Source organism: Acomys minous (genome assembly GCF_964271855.1).
Source record: "Acomys minous genome assembly, chromosome: 2".
NCBI classification, from domain to species: Eukaryota; Metazoa; Chordata; class Mammalia; order Rodentia; family Muridae; genus Acomys; species Acomys minous.
Window position 1 is genome coordinate 204,904 of NC_140484.1, and position 18,875 is coordinate 223,778.

General features: G+C 45.4%; 1 protein-coding gene across 2 annotated transcripts in view; it reads right to left on the reverse strand.

Moving 5' to 3' along the window:
* GRK5 (G protein-coupled receptor kinase 5) overlaps positions 1-18,875 on the reverse strand; it is a 193,933-nt gene that overhangs the window by 136,230 nt on the left and 38,828 nt on the right. The window lies entirely within an intron of this gene.

Sequence of the window (18,875 nt, forward strand, 5' to 3'; positions counted from 1 at the left end):
AGGGCCTCATTCAACCCCCACCCCACCCGGTGAAGTTCAGGGTTTAGAGGTAAGACCCAGGTTTGGCTGGGGAGAAAAGGGTCCTGAGGGTCAAGGTAGATCCTAAGGGGGTGGGGGGAAAGAGTGTAGTTATATTGTAAACAAGAGATAAGGGCCAAGTTAGGGATGGACAGGGACTATGGGCAAGAGTCACCAATGGGCTTAAATAAGCTCTGGGCACGAGGTGGCTCTGATGAGACAACCCACTAGTGTCCACTGAATCTGTCCACACAGCTCAATAACCAACTGCTTGCTTCTCTATCAGTCCAACATGGTGGGGGCCTGATGGCCTGAATCAGGGGTTGCAGCAATCAAAGGCAAGCTTCCAAATGGGCAGGAGCCCAAGAGGGGAGGTGGCAAATCACCACCCCTGGGAATCAAAGCAGGCCACCATGAAAGCCTTAGCACACAGGCACCTGAGGACACCCAGATTCTTCCTTGTGAAAAGGGTGACAGCACAGGGGATGCTTCTTGTGTACAGGTAGCAGTCGTTGGCATCACCACAGTGAGCAGGTGTTCCACACCTGAAGAGCAGGGGACAGACCAAAAGCTCAGGGTTAGTAAGGACAATTGAGGCCAGTGGCAGTACCCAAAAGATCTGCTTGGGGTGGCAGGGAGGAGCAACTCCTTCCCAAGGAGTCATGAAGGTTAGACATGCTCCAAGTCCCTCGGAGGGGAGTTAAAGAGTGTCCCAAATGAAAGAAATAACCTGACCCAAATGCAGGCAACCTGAGGACACCAAACAGTCTGAACAGGGCAGAGAGGCCTGCATGTGAGAGGGAGCCTGAGCAGGCAAGCAGCAGACACCACATTCTAGAAAGAAAATGGTAGAGCAGCTCCTCAAAACAGATCTCTCTAGGGAGCTCCTTTCTAGGAAGACATCAAAGAATGTTTGCTTTTATTTGGTTAGAGACATGTTTAACTGGATTCCTCTAAGAATGTAGGCAAACAGGAGTCCTTGATTTTCTGTCTTAGATGTCTTAAGTATGTCAGATAAATATGGGATGGTTATTTAGTGACAGGGAATGCTATGAAAACCCAGAGACACAAAAGTAGGGTTCTGTCTGAAGGATCACTAGCCACTGAGGAGACAAACTGCATTCAAAATAGTATAGAAAGGCTTGTTCAATTGATCCACAGGCATCAGGGGCACAGTACCTGTATTCCCCACACTTTTAGAAATCCATTAATGGCCAGGTGTGGCAGTGCAGGCCATTAATCCCATCACTCGGGAAGCAGAAGCAGGCAGATCCCTGTGAGTTCAAGGCCAGCCTGGTCTGCAAAGTGAGTCTAGGCCAGGCCAAGGCTACACAGCAAGACCCTATCTCAGAAAAAAAAAAAGAAAAAAGAAAAAAGAAATCCATTAAAAAATGTTGAGGGTAGGTTTTGTTTGTTTGTTTTGAGGCAAGGGCTTGCTATGTACTTTGGCTGGGACTCACTATGCAGACGAGGCTGGTCTCCAACTTAAAGTTGTGCCTGCATCTGCCTCCTAAGTTCTGAAGTTAAAGATAAGAGCCACCATTCCCAGTCCATAACATATTTCATTTTCTTAAAATCTGAAGAAAAATTAATAAAATTTCTCTTTCTCCTTTCCTTCCTTTTAAAAGCTAATTTCTTTGGGGCTGGAGAGATGATTCAGTGGTTAAGAGCACTCATTGCTCTTCTGAAGGTCCTGAGTTCAATTCCTAGTACCCACATAGCAGCTCACACCTGTCTGATGCTCCCTTCTAGTGTGCAGACATACATGCAGATGAAGTACCCATCTATATAAAAACATAATTAAGTCTTTGAAAAAAGTTAATTTATTCTTTAACAATATCTAGTACATTCTAGTCACACTCATCCTTCACCCTCTCTTATCTTCCTTTCACTAAGTACCCATCATACGTTCATGTCTTTTGTTTGTCTAAAGAATTGAAAATTAGGGCTTGAACAAATACTTACACATCAGTGTATTCCCATCTTCCTGAAGCTCCTACGATAGTAGTAAATGAATAAAACAGGGAGTGTAGATGTAACTCAATGGTAGAATATATTTGGCAGTATAAATGAGGCGTTGGATCTAACCCCTAGTATACACACACACACACACACACACACACACACACACACACACACACACACCACACACACATACCACACACACATACACACACTGAGCAGGATGTGGAGAAATAGTTATGTCCCTACAAAGGCAAGGTCTAAAGATGATAGCATAGCAGAGTTGTCAAAACCATTTCTGTGTGATGGGAGATCAACCCTCCAACATAGGCATCAGCTTGGCTAGCTAGAGAAAGCTGTCACTTATATTCCTACAGGTAGCAAAGCCAGCAAGAAAACCCCCATTTGTGAGCTAGCTCTAATTACTTGCCATCACTGCCAGTGAATGGTCAGACAAAACCTACTGGGAAAAGTAAATGTGACTTGTCACTCTACCAAATTTTGAGTCCTTTTCTTTCTTTACTACAGTTGTTCCCTCTAGGGTCAAGGGTTCAAGGACTCTACAACTGTGGGTACAGAGCCAAGACTTTGGGTTGCCTATAAGTAAAGTCTCAACATGGCCCACATATGCATTCAAGGTTTTCCCCCTCTGTCCTAGACACAACACTCACAGGAGTCAAAGAGCCAATGCTGCAAGGACGTGGGACTCAATAGCCCCTCTTCCACGAGGCATGTACAAGACAGGTAACAATTTTTCCAGCAATAAAACAGACTTCACACTTCCCCATGGCTGCATAGAAATGGACATGATTCCCCAGTGAGAACACTAGCCACAGTTCATGCAGACACGGACATGTACACCAGCATTATCACACAGTCACACAGTCCTCTTTCCTCAAAGGCTAGAGCTGGCCTTAGCCACAGGAAGGTCAGTAGGCTTAAAGCTCTGAAGGTAGTCGGTTGAGTATTTGCCCAGTATGCAAGAAGCCTTGGGCTCCATCCCCAGCACTGTGTACACTAGGCATCTTGGTGCTTTGAGCCTGAGATAAAACACTGTCTCAAAAAATAAAAATAAAAATAAAAATCCAGGGGGCTGAAAACCTTAGGGTGCCAAGTTTGCCGTGCCCACTTCAGGAGCCCCCAGCCTACATGTTCATTCTGGGTCTTCTCTCATGAAAAACACTGGGTCCTCATGCTACTGCCGCCACCCCATAACCTCCACTGCCCTAACGGCAGGCTCTATCCATGACAGAACTGCCCAGCTCATCTTTCTGTCATGGCACCTAGCCAGGCACCTGGGATGGCTCGAATGGTGTCATCCCAAATTCATATGCTCACATCTTAACCGGAAGTACCTGAAGATGTGCTTACATCTGGAAACAAGGCCTTCAGTAAGATTGTTAAAATGAGGACACCAAGGTGGGCCCTAATCAACAAGACTGGTGTCTTCAAGAGACAAAGAGATGAGGACACACATGAGCACCAAGGAAGATTAGGTAAGGGCACAGCAGGAGAGACGCTATTTGGAAGCCAAGCGGAAGAATTCTGAGGCAGCCCGATACTGCGAGTGCCCTGAGAATATGGAAGCTAGCCATGGTTAAACCTTAGTTCAGATCCATGTTCTCTAACTGTAGTATTGATCCCTCTAAGAAACTCTAAAGGATCTTGACATTTTTATAGCAAATTTCTCATAGTAAAAATAACCATCACGCCTTTAATCCCAGCACTTGGGAGGCAGAGGCAGGCAGATCTCTGTGAGTTTGAGGCCAGCCTGGTCTACAGAGTGAGTTTCAGGACAGCCAGGGCTACACAGTGAAGCTCTGTCTCAAATAAACAAACAAAAACAAAAAGTTTGCAAACTACAAAAGCCAGCAGCCTTGCCACCCAGTAAGAACAGGAAACAAGGCTGGGACCCTTGAAGACTGACTGAAATCCTGTCATTGTTCTTGGGGCTACAGCCTAATACTCAACCCAGAGGGTGCCTACTCTATTAAGGGATGTGAGAGGCCATCTGTCAAGGGGACAGAGAAACCCAGTAACTTTATTCTGCAAATACCTTTTCAGTACACAGCTTGCACTACAAGAGGCATGACCCTGTCACCCTGTCATAAATGAGAACCAGAGAACAACCCCACAGACAACTGTCAGGGGTCTGCCAAGCCTCAGACACCCCAGACACCTTTCAGAATATCAAATCAACAGGTAGAGATAATAGGACAGTTACTTTAGAAGATAATGCCAGGAAGTGACTCACCAAAGCCAGGACACGCATGAAAGCAAATGTCTGGAGTCTTGCTCCAGCACCCATATGTAACCCACATTCAACATCTGTCACTGGTTAGATTTTCTCTTTTTTTCCCCTTGTCAAGGTCAGACAACTCAGTTTGTATTTCTGTGGCCATGATAGTGGGCTCTAATTCATCTGTACTCTCCATGTGCTGCTCAGTATGCTAAGTGTTATAAATCTGTCTCCATCCCTGAAAGTGTGTCTAGCAGACCTCATTCCCAGTTAGCAAGCTGCCAATGACTTATCAATCTTTTCTTCACACCAAGAACACAGGGCTCTTTCACATGCAGGCCTTGCTAGTTGAAGAAACCCCACAAGAATTGAAGGAGACATTGTTTAAAAACAAGAAGCCAGTCTAGAGCTCAGCCACCTTCCCACTACTACACAAATCCCAAATCAGCACTGAAAAGCAAGTAGTCAAGGGAGACAAAGCCTGGAGAAAGGAGTTGTGTCCTATAGTCAACCTGTGCCCTAGAGTGCCAATGCTGGTACTTTGGGAAAGCTAACACTGCCCCAAATATCCACTACACACGGAGTAACCCATTCTAGATTAACGTATTCAAAATCTTTTGGTAAAGGCTCTGTGCATCTCCAGACTCCACCTCCTAAGACCTCTGACTTGATATACTAAGACTTCTACAAAGGAACTCCATTTGGAAGGGACCAATTTTAAATCTCTTTTATATCAGTAGCAACAATCATGACCTCCAACATGACCAGCCTAAGAACAGACCCAGGAACACATCTCAAAATTAGTCCTTTTGCACTTAGAGCCACCAAGGCCTCCATTAGGAATCTACAAGTAAATGCCTCCTCTTTAACTGAGTCTCTCAAAGATAAAGCCACTCGCAGCCTAGCTGTGATCATATTCTGGGCATAGGGAATGTACTTGATATCAAAAGGAATCTGTAGAAAAATCTTAGAGGCTGGAGAGATGGCTCACAGGTTAAGAACACTGCCTGTTCTTCCAAAGGTCCTGAGTTCAATTCCCAGCAACCACATGTGACTCACAACCATCTATAGTGAGACCTGGTGTCCTCTTCTAGCCTGCAGGCAAAATATTGTATACTTAATAAATAAATAAATCTTTTTAAAAAAGAAAAATCTTAGAAACACTAGAAAATGGCATTGAAGTTCATAAGAAAGGGACATTCCTGTCACTACCTTGCTCCTCCATGAAGCTATACGCAGTCAGCTTGAGGTCTTCAGGTAAGCAGGCCATCCTGGGTCTATTCTTGGGGACCACAAAAGACAATATGAAACAGGATCGCCCGTCTACTGTCCCTCTAGGTTCTGAGGCACTGAGTGTCCTGCTTATCACTGAGCAGCACTTATCACCGTGATGTGAGTTCACCCTAGTTTGCCGAAGCACCTCACAGACAATGATGCACATAATACTCTTAGCTGCCCAGAGAAGAGGGCTCTCATGTCTCAGATTCATGCATGAGAACTGCCTTGGAAGTTAAGTAGTCAGTCTAGCTCATAAAGCTAGAGAAAGCTGGGCATGGTGACGCACACCTTTAATTCCAGCATTTGAAAATAGAGTGAGTTCGAGGCCAGCCTGGTCTACAGAGCTAGCTTCAGGACAGGCAAGGTTATACAGAGAAACCCTGTCTCAAAAACAAAACAAAGCTAGAGAAAGCATAAGCCTGTGTGAAAACCCACGTCTGTCCCATTTGACATCTGTACCCTTGGCTATTAGTCCTTTTGAGCAGGCATAGAGCCCCATGTAAAGAAGTCCAGAACATTTGGAACCATTTCTGAAGGACAACACTGCTACATCCACACAGATCATCACATCAGCCTATGGGAATGGATGCCCAGTTCCATTCTGGGTTAAGTAGATACTCAGGAAAGTCCTTTCCAGCAACATCACTGAGACACAGGACTCATATAGACAAAGTTCAACAGATATGACACGCTCATACCAAATGACTTCCAAAGATCATCTTTGACTTCACAACAATCCATGGGGCTAATTCTGTTTTCACCAAGAATATTCATTACTTGAGTAGCTTCTACAAAGTCACAGAGCTTATAAATTACGGGGACTCAGACCTGAACTCTTGAAAGTCAAGTCCAAGGTTCTTAGCTGTGCTTCATCATAACCAAGGACTCAAGCATCTTTCCCCCCTGGCTATTCAGGGGCTAGACACACACACACACACACACACACACACACACACACACACACACTGCTGCAGCTGGCAACAGAAGCCCCCACACCCCAGCTCAGCACTCAAATGCGTCATTAACAAAGCTCTAGACCATCCAAGGTCTTCAAGTTCAAGGAATAAATGACTCAGTCTGTTGAAGGCTCCAGATTTCTCTTTGTCAAGTACACAGATCTGTGTATGTTAAATGTCTGTTTACTAAAGCAAAACAAAAAGGCCGGAGCAGGCAAACAAAATCTGTAGGAAACACATTGTTTCAGGCATCTCTTCGGCCCATATACAATAGAAGGGAAAGGGCCCCAGAGAGCTCTGCACAAGAAACTACCCTGGAGTTCCCAAACCTATAGACTATATTGTATCTTAAGCAGAAAGGATGAAAGCCTCCAGGAGACTGTGCAAGCGTTTGCTGGGGCTCCAGGCTTCAGCTGACCAGTGTCCCAAAGGCAGTAGAGGATGTAGCTGTACATGAGTGGGCAGGGTGGGGTTTCCTGCAAATACTCCATCCTTCACCCTGGCGCCTCCCCAGATCCTCAGTGCTAGCTGCCCCTGATGGCGTAGCTTACGGAAGTGTCTGTCTACCATTTAGGTGGGTCTTATTATTATTAACAAAGATAAGATTGACTAATAATAACACTGGTGACATTTCAAGGGGTGTTGCCCTCTCCTTCGGCCTGGCTCTTTTGAGGTAGGGGAGAGTTCAAATTCCACAACTGTGCTCCTCTGGAGGTCCAGCATGCCAGCTCACTCATCAAACACAGATGTAATTTCCACAGATTTCTTAAGAGCTCAAGAGGCTTTTAAAAAAATATGCCAATCACACTGCTGTTGAGCTGCTGGAGGGAAAAGGCCTGTTGTTTTACCTGAACTGTACTTAACCTCACACTAGTCCCAAGAAACTGCTGAAATCTGGAGACCCAGCCCAACTAATTCACATATCCAAACACCTAGCGTGTGAAGAGCTTCAGTAAAGAAGGTTGTGGGAAGTGTGGAGTAAACTACATGCAGCAGTGAATAAGCCGGCGTATTTGAAAACTGGAGAAAAAGAGGGAAGAGGCATGCCAAGTACAAAGGGAATATACCATGTGGAACTGAGTATTGGACAAGAAAGGAACAGGTATCTAACTATAAGGAAGAATAAAGAGGATAGGATACTCAGCATGCTAATGCTAATGTCCCTGAAAGGGGATGTCTGTGGTAACCCCTGCAGGTAAGTGAGCAATCAAATGAGAAATCAGGGGTAAAAATGTGGTTTTAAGCACATTCAAAGAAATCAAAGGCTAATTAGTGGCAGGAGCAGAGAAACCAGGAGGCTGCCCTAGGGAAGGCTGACCTAGGGCAGCTGTCTGTCAAAAACCCAGGCTAGGGCAAGAGATCTGGAGAGCAGAATTGGCAGTTCCTGTCAGCCTGACAGAATCTCCAGAATTAAAGTATAATACCATATGAACAGGGGTAGCCCATGGGAAGCCTACAGAACATGAGCTCATGCCAAGGCTTAACACATATATCACTACACCATCTGAGGAATCCTGGCACACATGTTAAAAGCTCAGGATGCTCTCAGGAAACCACTTCCCAGGGGACAGTGACTCTAGCCACCCACCTGCACCCATTCTTCCCTCCAAAGGAAGCTACACCACCATTGTTTGTTGTTCTGTAAGTCGGCTTAATTGTGAGAGGAGAGGCCACATGCTTTAACACCTCAACAATGGGGAGCATGTGTTAAGTCATCTAATTCCCTGCAACCCTCCCCCATGATGAAACAAATACAGCTGACAAAAATAAAATAAAATAAAATAGAATAGAATAAAATAAAAAATTTAAAACCCTGGAGGCACACAGAGGCGCTAGGTAGGAGTAAAGGTGAGACTATCAGGAACAAAGACTGAAAGATTACCACCAAGTGACTGACATACCCAGGGGTCCAAAACCTTGCAAGGTCTGAAGGCCACTTAATTGGAATTAATACCAGTGACAAAATTTTAGCTTCTCTCTCAGGTCCACAAAATCAAGTTGGCTATGAATGAAAATGAGGACATGTCCACTCCTAAGCATGGTTGAGGAAAAAGGTTCTATTATAAATATGAGGAAGAGTATAGCCATAAGCATTTGAAGAGTCCAGACTGAATGCGGCCAGCACAGTAGACAGACTGGGTCATGAGAGGAGAGAAGTGGGTGAGAGTGAGAAAGGAAGAAAAAGAGAAGGGGACAAAAGAACAAGAAGGCAAATAGAACCAAGTGTGTGGCCAAAATGGCTGGATTACATAGGAATCAGAAGTTGAGGGAAGATAAGCAAAGCTCAAGGGCTGGAGAGGTTTAGGATGGGGGCAGGGGTGAGGAGTGCAGAGAGAAGACAGGACTCTATAATAGGTACTTGTAGAACCTGGAAGCCATTTGTTCTCAGTTTCTTTGGATCTGAAGAGGCTGCAATTCTTCCTGGAGCCACTTCCTGCAAAGCAGCACCTGGTTGGGGGTGGGGATAGTTTTGTTTGAAGTTAGTTTTGTTGGTTTGTTTTGGGGACAGGGTCTCTTGTAGCCCACTTAGGCCTCTGGTGATTAGAATGAAAATGGCCCCCATGGTTCTGGCACTATTGAGAGGTGTGGCTTTGTTGGAGAAAATGTGTCATGGGAGTGGTCTTTGGGGTTTCAGAAGCCCGCTCCCTTCCTGCTGCCCACTGTTAGCTACTCTCCAGCACTCATCTGCCTGCATACCTCCATGCTTCCCACCATGATGTTTCCCATTATAATATTTCCCATGGTTACAGTGTCCCTTCACAGGAATAAAACTGTAAGCCCACCTCCAAGTCACTATATAGCTGGAAATACGTTTAAACTCCTGATCCTCCTGCCTCCACCTCCCAGGGACTGGGGTTTTAGGTATAGACCACTATGACCCAGATGATACCTCAAAGTTTGGGACCTAACTGGGTAGTGGATTGAGAAGCACTGGTGGCTGAACAGGTCAACTCACTGCTTTCAAACACTCCCAAAGGTCATATAATCTGACCCTTTAATTTTGTGGAAGACATGCTGGCCTACAGAGAGTAGTTGTTCAGACTATTGCTGTAAAGCCAAGACTGAACCAGCTCCTGTGGGTAAGGCTGCTGGACCCAAGATAGAAATCCCTCACCTGGCCATGAGAAAAAGCCAGGAGCCCAGGGTACAGCCTGTTTGGCAACTATAGGCCAGTCACCGTATCAGTGCCACATAGCATCTTCCCAGCCCACAGTGCCCTTACCATGTCATCCCACCACATCTACACCCTGTGGGAGACTAACCAAGAAGATTCCCTCATCTGCAAGCCATGAAGGCTTGTTTCACTCCATTCAGACTCCACCTTCCCTGCCTCCTGCCCCAGCTGCAAAGCCAGATAATCTAGGGCCCTGATCTGACCAATTCCTGCTTTACTACTTAACTTCCTCACCCTGAAAACATTCAAGTCATGAAAGGGAAGTAAAAGCTTATTGGACAGTGGCTGAGCATAAGCAGCATTGTTCTTAACAAAGGGTAAAAAAAAAAAAAAACCAGATAGCTAATCTCAGCACTTGGGCGATGAAGGCAAGAGGATCAGGAACCAAGCCCATTCTTTGACGTACATAGCGGCCAGTCTGACTTACATGAGACCATGCCTCAACCCCTAGCTCAACAAAAAAGAAATTAGACTATTTGGAGCCACATAACATCCTCAAATAAACTCCTCTAAAACAACAATTAGAATTGTCCTCTCAGCCGGGTGTGGTGGCTCACGCCTTTAATACCAGCACTCTTGGGGGCAGTGACAGGTAGTTCTCTGTGAGTCCGAAGCCAGCCTGTCTACAAAGAGTTATCTAGGACAGCCAAGACTGTTTTTGTCTTTAAAAAAAAACAATTCCTCTCTCCAGGTGGTCTCAATCTCAATGAACAGGGGCAAGAAAGCCTCAAAGGATCTCCCTACTGGGCCCAAAAAAGGATGGCAAAGCAGCTCAGCCCCTGAGGGCAGGACTCTTGACTTGAGTCCTAGGCAAGAACACTTAGACAGCTTCAGAGAATTCCTCGCAGCACACGCAGCAAAGAGGACTTGTGGCCAGTGCTTCAGGCTGGGATCTGTGCCTAGTTGTATCTGCTAGAGATACAACTACACAACTACCTGATGGGCCAGGGACGCCACACTTCAAGATCACCAGAGCCCAGGCACTCCAAAGGTAGCTAGCTGTCAGTCAGCTCTCAGCTGCCTTAGTCACCAGGGCTGACCTGACAAAGCACCACAGTCAGGGAGTTCAAAAACAGGAAGTTGTGGCTCACAGTTCCAGAGGCTAGAGCCCAAGGTCAAGGTTTAAGGACATACACCAGCTGGCCATCTTTTCCATGATGGGGAAAGTGGGGTGGGAGGGAAAGAGGCCAACACAACAGAAAAGCAGAACCAGAAGCTCTCAAGAGAGGGAGGGGAAACCAGAGACAACCGATGACATCACTAGCCCCACCCACAACTAAGCAGGAGCCAAATTCCCTAGAGTTGTTTGTTTACTGAAGCCAGATGGAGTTGAATTCCTGTCACTTCTACAGGGACAAACCCTACCTAATGGCAGTCATCTCGCTGGACTTCAGGAAAATCAGGCTGTGAATTGACACAGAAACAAGATGCAGGTGCTCATAGGAGGCAGCATGGAAGCAACTCATTGGAACAGCATTTCAGAGCATCCACCAGCCTGTCAATTTTGAGAGTATTGCTATCAGCCTCTCTCTCTCTCTCTCTCTCTCTGACTTACCGCCCTCCTGCCATCTGTCTTCTCTCTCGTAATGCCCATAAAGAGCAGACCCACAGGACTTCACCCATTAGATTAAATATTTAAGACAAATTATGAAGAAAAGAGGCTGAGCCTGATCCAAAGAGATTTAACATCCTCCTTGACCAAGGGCAATTGAACCTTTAAGCTAGAAAATTTGACTCAGGCCTGGTAGTGCATTGCATGTAGGGTAGAGGATCTAGAGTTCAGGAGTGAAAATGCTTCAAACAGAAGAAGGAGGTAAAGGAGGTGGAGGAAGAGGAGGAGAAGAAAAAGTAGTAGTAGTAGTAGTAGTAATAGTAGTAGTAGAAGAAGAATTATGAATCCTTCTTTCCCTAGCTGGTAAGCCTATCAAAATTCAGTTCCTTGGTGCCACACTCCAAATATCTAGGAATTATAGCTACCTGGTGGTTTCCTTAACAATCGGGGTGGACATGGAAAATTCCTTCTTTAAGGATTCTATTAAGACAACACTGTTCTTAGCTCTAAGACATAGCTCCCTGGTCCAGCCAATGGACCATTATAGCTACAGAGAACATCAACTGAGGGCTCTGCCAAGAACAAGGACTACCACCACCGATTTCTCCCCTGGGAAAGTCATAGAAAACAGTCAAGGGGGAGCATGGGATGAGAAATAATGAGAAAGCACAAGTAGTGGACAGAGCCACAGCCCAATGGTAAGTTTGGAGAGTAACAGATGAAGGGAGCCATCCAGCAGCTGGAGAGAGATCCTATCCAGCCACACCTGAGCCAGACTAGCAAACATACTTCAACCATGAGTAGTTGCCAATGCCATCACTCCCCTACACAGGTGTGCCAGGGAATAAATGACAACCTCTTGGCAGGCTCAGCTGACAACAGTGAGGGCTGGTGTACACAGACCCAAGTCCATGGACTCTCGGTTGGGAGAAGACTCTAAGGTTACTTCGCAGTTCCCAGGAAAATAACGTGACAGTTACTCAAAAGGTTAACAAACTTGATTAGGTTAACAAACTTTTTACTAGCACCCTTTCTTTTCCTGTCACTCTCCAGTCCCCTACTGTAGTTCGTGTTTGGGCAGTCATACTGGGGAGACTGTAGTACCTCCAAATACAGTACTTACAGTCACATTTTCTCTGAGTCCCCACCTGGGAAACCCAAACAAGAACAGATAGTATAGGCAGAATGCATCTGTGTACTTGCAACTAAATAACCAAATATAAGTTGGTCCTGCTCAGTTTGGGGAACAGGAAGATAATAGATGTATTTCATATATCACTGTTGGACATGAAGACTGAACAACAACGAAATAAACAGCTTGAAAGTTCCTTCCAAAGTTAAACATCCACCTACTACCCAACCAAGCATCCTACTCCTAGGCATTTAACCAGTCAAAATGTTTGCAATGTTTATAACATCTTTATTCATAATCACCAAAAACTTGGAAACAATCCAAGTGTCTTTCAACTGCGAAAGAGATAAACACTGGACTAGCACTCAGAATCCAAAAGGAGACAGCACAGCAACATAAGCCAACCTCAAATGCTGTGTGGAGTGAAAGAAACCAGACTTAAGACATATTCAACAAGAGGGATTTCAATGCTAGTGAAATCATGGCTATTGGAGGAGAGTCGACCTCTAACTTACTAACCAGCATAATCCCTATCAACAGTCTATAAACATCTGTCCTTAGACCCACAGAGAAATGTGGCCTTCACCTCATTTATGAAGCTACTCTTTGAGATAGACAGAGATCATTATGGGAGACCACAACCAATCAAAGTGCAGACTTGTGGAGTCCAGTCCCAGTGGTGGCATCTACAAAGCATTCCTATACCTAAGGCTCAGGGAAAATCGCAGAGGGGCAGAGGAAACTTTGTTAAGAGACAGAGGACCAGGCAGTTTGCAATAAGACTGTGTCTTCGAATAACATCAGACTTCTACACCCAGAAAGTCTCCCCAGCATGACTGCCCAAACACAAGCTGGACAAGAATGGCATGAAGAGAAATGCCAAACTGGACAGAGGAAGACCTGTAAGTCCTTAACCTATATAAAGAACTATAGAGAACTGAGGAAAGAGGGCATAGGAAAAACAGTCTTCCTCAGAGGACACCAATTAGTCAGTCAGTGCCAAATGATCAGCCCTAAGAACAGACATACAAGTAAGTAACAGTATAAAAGCTGGCCAGGTGTGGTGGCGCACTCCTTTAATCCCAGAACTTGGGAGGCAGAGGCAGGTGTATCACTGTGAGTTCGAGGCCAACATGGTCTACAAAATGAGTCTAGGACAGCCAGGGCTACACAGAGAAACGGTGTGTGTGGGTGTGGGTGTGGGTGTGGGTGTGTGTGTGTGTGTGTGTGTGTGTGTGTGTGTGTGTAATAAAGATAATACATTTTTTAAAAGTGGCCGTGAATTTGAAGGAGAACAGGGAGGGATTTGGAAGAATGAAAGGGAAAGGAGAAATGTAACTATAGTATAATCTCAAAAACAAATCAGAAGCCAGGCACAGTGAGGAGACACAGCTGTAATCCCAACATTTGGGGAAGCAGAGGCAGGTGGATCTCTGTGAGTTCCAGACTACCCTGGTCTACAGAGTAAGTCCAGGACAGCCAGGACTACAAGAGAAACCCTGTCTGGGGGGTGGGACACTAGATAACGGTGAAAGCAGTTCCCCCAGATACTCAGCATTATGGGAGTGTCATTTCAGCAGGCCCATACGTGGCTCATCCTCTCCCATCATGGTATGGTCTGAGTTAAAGGAAGCTGAAAGAAATTTACTGCCCAGCTAATGAAGCCACAAGATTTTCTATCAGGTGTCCCGCTTCCTGAACTTTATCCTTTTCCCAGGAAGCATCTGCAAACCACTGTGCCCAGGAAAAAGCATGCCCACATACACATGTGTACCTACATGCACAAGGCAAAGAATCTCCAGGAACTGGAACGCCAAGCACCTGGGACCCCCTCTCCACCACAGAAGACTCCCAGAAGAGGCTTCTGGGAGCTGCTGCATTTTCCTTAGGACGGGGCTAGTTGGTCTAGAGCCACAGTGAAGTATGGACTACACAGGGACAGGCCTGGGCTGCTGGCCCAGCGTGGCCCAGCTGCACATGGGAAACATGTAAGGGTGTGTGGCCCAGTGGAGCCTAGCTTCAATCAACTGGGCACAAAAATAGGGCGGTTGCATCAGTGTGTGCAAGCGTCCAGCTAAAAAGAAAAAAGAAAAGATAAAAATTAAAGTAAATAAAAGGGGACAGATAAACGTGCCCCCTTTTCCCACAGGCACAGCCAAGTCCAGAGAATGTGAAACATGTTGTACAGGGAAAAGCAAAGGTCAGTGGCTTGACATGATACTGAACTTGACATCAGCCATGAATGTTGTCTCTTGGAATTGTGGGACTCTTGTCAGGGAACCATAATCTCAATACTTCCCCAGAGCTGTGCTCAGAGAATACTAGGGAGTAAGAACACCACTGTGTCACCCTATACTGAGCTGGCACTGGGATCACACAGCCAAGGAAGTCATGTCTTCATCAGCAGGCCAGCAGAATGCTATTACTGAAGCTTCCTTGGTAGGCACACAATCATGAAGCAATAGCCACTGACTGACCCTCACCAATGCCTCAAGTCAGGAACCAGAAACTGAAAGCGAAGGCATCCAGTCCACATTCTCACTTCTTACTAGGACACTTCTGACTGTGAATCAGGAAAAGGATAGAGAGGAATATCGTCCCTGAAAGGAGACCTGGGCAGCAGGGAGTCAGAGTACAAAAATCCATCACCTGCTGATACCTCTTGAATATCAACAGAGGCAGCCAAGCTCCACCAGCCACCCTCCAATGACCCTTTCCTAATCTTTTCATTGACAAGATGTGGTCTCTAGGGTAGTCTAGTGGTATGCTTGTGTGGCCATGTGTATCTGTGTATATGTGTTTTACATGTGTGTAAGTGAAATATATGCACATGGATATAGAGGCCAAAGATCAATCTTAGGCACACTTCCTCCAAGGATCTCCCTATTGTTTTTGAGACAGAATATCTTAATTAAACCTGGAACTCATCAACTGGCTAGGTTAGCTGGCCAATCAGTTCTCCCAGCACTGTAGTTACAGACACATGATGTCAAGCTTTACATGGGTACTGGAGATCCAAACTCAGACCTTTATGTTGACTTTACTGACTAAACAATCTCCCCAGTCCCTCCAGGACAGTCTTGCTCCCACATATCCGCCATACAACCTAGCCTGGTAGGTCACTGGCTGACCCACCCACCACATACACACAATACACTTCACTTTATTCTGCCAAACCAGAGCCCACCTAGCACAGATGCCCAGGTATAGCACTAAGATTGTGAGAGCGAAGCAAAGGACAAATGGCCCAACACTTGTGGGAGGGTAAGGATTGGAAAATACAAATCAAAGCCAGAGGTTCTCATCTCCCACCCTGAGTGTTCTGCCTCCAGGGGACATTTGGCAGCATTTGCAGTCAATCTGGGTTGTAATAATGAAAAAGATGCTCCTAGAATGCAGTTAGTAGGCCAATGGTGCCAATAAACACTCTACAACACAAGACCAAAGAATTCCACAACCCCAAATAGTAACACTGCCCATGTTAACACATGCTTTATACGTATCTATCTTCTGGAAGTTTTTTTTTTCTTTTATTTATTTCCTCAGATACCTTTCCTCATCATTCTGTAGGACAGCAAGAAAATAACATGGTAGTACAACAACTACTGCTGCAGATAAATATTCAAGACCTGATGAGGCGCTAGCTTTTCCTTAGTGGCTGGTCTGTGAAAGGGGAGGGTGCACCATGAGGGAAACAGATAAGCACACAAACAGGCTTAGGCTGACATTCCAAGGCATCCTTAATAACTAAGGGAACCCAGAATGGCCATAATGCCATTGAACCCAGAGGCCCAGGCTGCCCTCAGAATACAGTTAAATGAGGCACTAGCCTTGGGTGTGCAGGATGTAGTCTGCTTTTTGTTTTAATGTGGTTTTAATCGGGGAATCGTGATACATTGTTCCTCCAGGAAATTCTGTCAAATGTTTTGCATTCCTCATAAAGAACTACTGTCTATGCAAATTAAGAGTCCAAGTTTTAAAACAGACAGGGCAAGTAACATTTTCTTGTTTTCTTAATATCACTGTGGGGGGGAAAAAAGACAAAGAGGAGGAAAGAATGCAAATGTTCTCTGAAAGTACACACAAACCCAGAAACATTTTCCCCTCCTGCCCAAGGTCAGGAATGTGGGGGAAATTTGTTTTGTAGACACGCCGTTGGAGCATGAGAAGGGCTGTTGAAAAGGCCCGAGACAGGGCACAGGGACAAACCTAAGAATAGCCTTTTCCCTCAAGAAGGGTTATCTATCAGAACAGCATCTTTCTCAGCATGATTGAGCAGCACAGACTATGTATGACATGGGGGACCCAGAAAACACAGCAAGAAGAACCATTCCAAATCCTCTTGACTCAGAACCAGGGGAAGGAACTAAGCCACACCCTCTGACATTCACTGCTGCTTTTTCACTGGCTCTGACCCAGTTATCAAGATGCTGATTTGGAAACTATGCAGATGGAAAATGTAGCGTGTCTGACACCTCCTTCAACCTTTCTGGAAGCAGGGTGGGTGGCTTAGAAAGCATCACAGCCCCCCTCCACACACCCAGCTTTCGAATTTAGCTTCCAGACCTCTATTGAGCTCATGTACTCTGAAACCCCTCAGTTTCCTCATCTATAGATGTTTTTAAGATTACAGGGGCTAAGCAGAGATCTTCTCTCAACAAAAAAAAGAAGCAAGTCAAGCAGTAGAGGCACACATATTTAATCCCAGCGCTCCAGAGCCAGAGGCAATGGGACCTCTGTGAGTTTGAGGCCAGCCTGATCTACAGAGGGAGTTCCAGAGAAGCCATGGCTACACAGATAACCTAGAGAGAGGGAGACAGAGGAGAGAGAGAAAGAGAGAGAGAGACAGAGACAGAGACAGAGAGAGGGGGCGCGGGAGGGAGAGAGCGAGAATCAAGTTCAAGTTCTGGCTAGAGGAAAATACTTTCAGAAGATGCACTCAAGGTCTGAGCATGAAGTTCTGAAGGGAACTATGGCTCTGAAGAGTCAGATAGAGGTCCAGACCCATCTCTGAAACAGACTTGTGGACAGGAACCTGCAGGACTGCTTCTGGGTGGGTGTTGGTGACAGGCAAGCCTGATGGTCTGAAGAAGAGCGCAATGAATCCTCGTGCTCAGCTCTATATATATACAGTCCACAATCTCCACCACGGGAATGTTCCCAACTTCACAGTGACAAACACAGCCAAGACAATCCTCCGCAGGCACGCCCAGAGGCCCATCTCCCAGGTCATTCTAGACTCTGTCAAGTTGACAAGTAACACTAAATTACAAGTACTAACTTGTCCTAAGTATAAGTGGGCCATGTGGTCTCTATACTGACTACTCAACCCTTATTCTGAAACTCATAGACAGCACATCAACAAGTAAATGTGGCTCTGTCCCAACAAACTATACTTATGATGCTGAATTCTGAATTTCATGCATAGAAAAGTTTGTCTTTAATTGGCGTTTCTGTTGATATAACCATTTAAAAATTGCAGGGCATATGAAAACATGAGGAGAGTGGACTTGACCAGAAGGGCTAGTGTGTCAAACCTGCTTCAAAGGCAGGCAGTCCAAGCACTGGTGTATCGTTAGCATAATATTCTTGTGGACTGTATACAGTTTACCTTTGTTCGTTCAAATGCTGATTCCTCTACCCTACTAGCAGGTTCCAATCCAGACATTGTATTGTAATGTTTATTCATATTCTCTCTCTGTCTCTCTCTCTCTCTCTGTCTCTCTCTCTCTCTGCCTCTCTCTCTCTCTGTCTCTCTCTGTCTCTCTGTCTCTCTCTCTGTCTCTCTCTCTCTCTCTCTCTCTCTCTCTCTCTCTCTCTCACACACACACACACACACACACACACACACACACACACACACACATACACACGACAAGGTTTCTCTGTATAACAGCCCTGGCTGTCCTAGACTCACTTTGTAGATCAAGCTGGCTTAGAACTCACAGAGATGGCCTGCCTCTGCCTCCTGAGTGCTGGGATTAAAGGCGTGTGCCATCACGCCCCCAGTGTAATGTTTATTCTAAGGATCTCCTGTCTCAAGTTTGTATAAATATGTCACCATTTGTTCTCTGCATTGTCAATAAAGCCCAACTAGCCAATGCTGTGCAATAACAGAGGTCCTAGTCCAGTGAGACTGAGGAGAAAGAAGAGGAAGGAGAGGAGGGATACACAGTGGGTAGGACCAGGAACCACCAGGAGGAACAAGCCAGAACTAGGACATGAATAAAAAGCAAGTATAATGTGGGAACTCAGAATGGCAGGAAACTGTACTTACTAGCTTGGAGGATTAGGATAGAGTAATTATTGTGTAGCATTGTGCTCTACGCAAAATATATAAATAAACATAACATAGGTTATTTGGGTATACCTGGTATATATACCTGGTAACTGCTGATTTTACTAAAATAATTCAATATTAAACATTAATAATCTTTCAACAGTACATGTACCATTACTTCATTTAATAGCAAAAAAAAAAAAAAGGAATAAAAGACAGCCAATAGATATAGCTAGGGATGTGACACCATAATGTCTTAAATCTGAAATGCCCTAGCACGGGC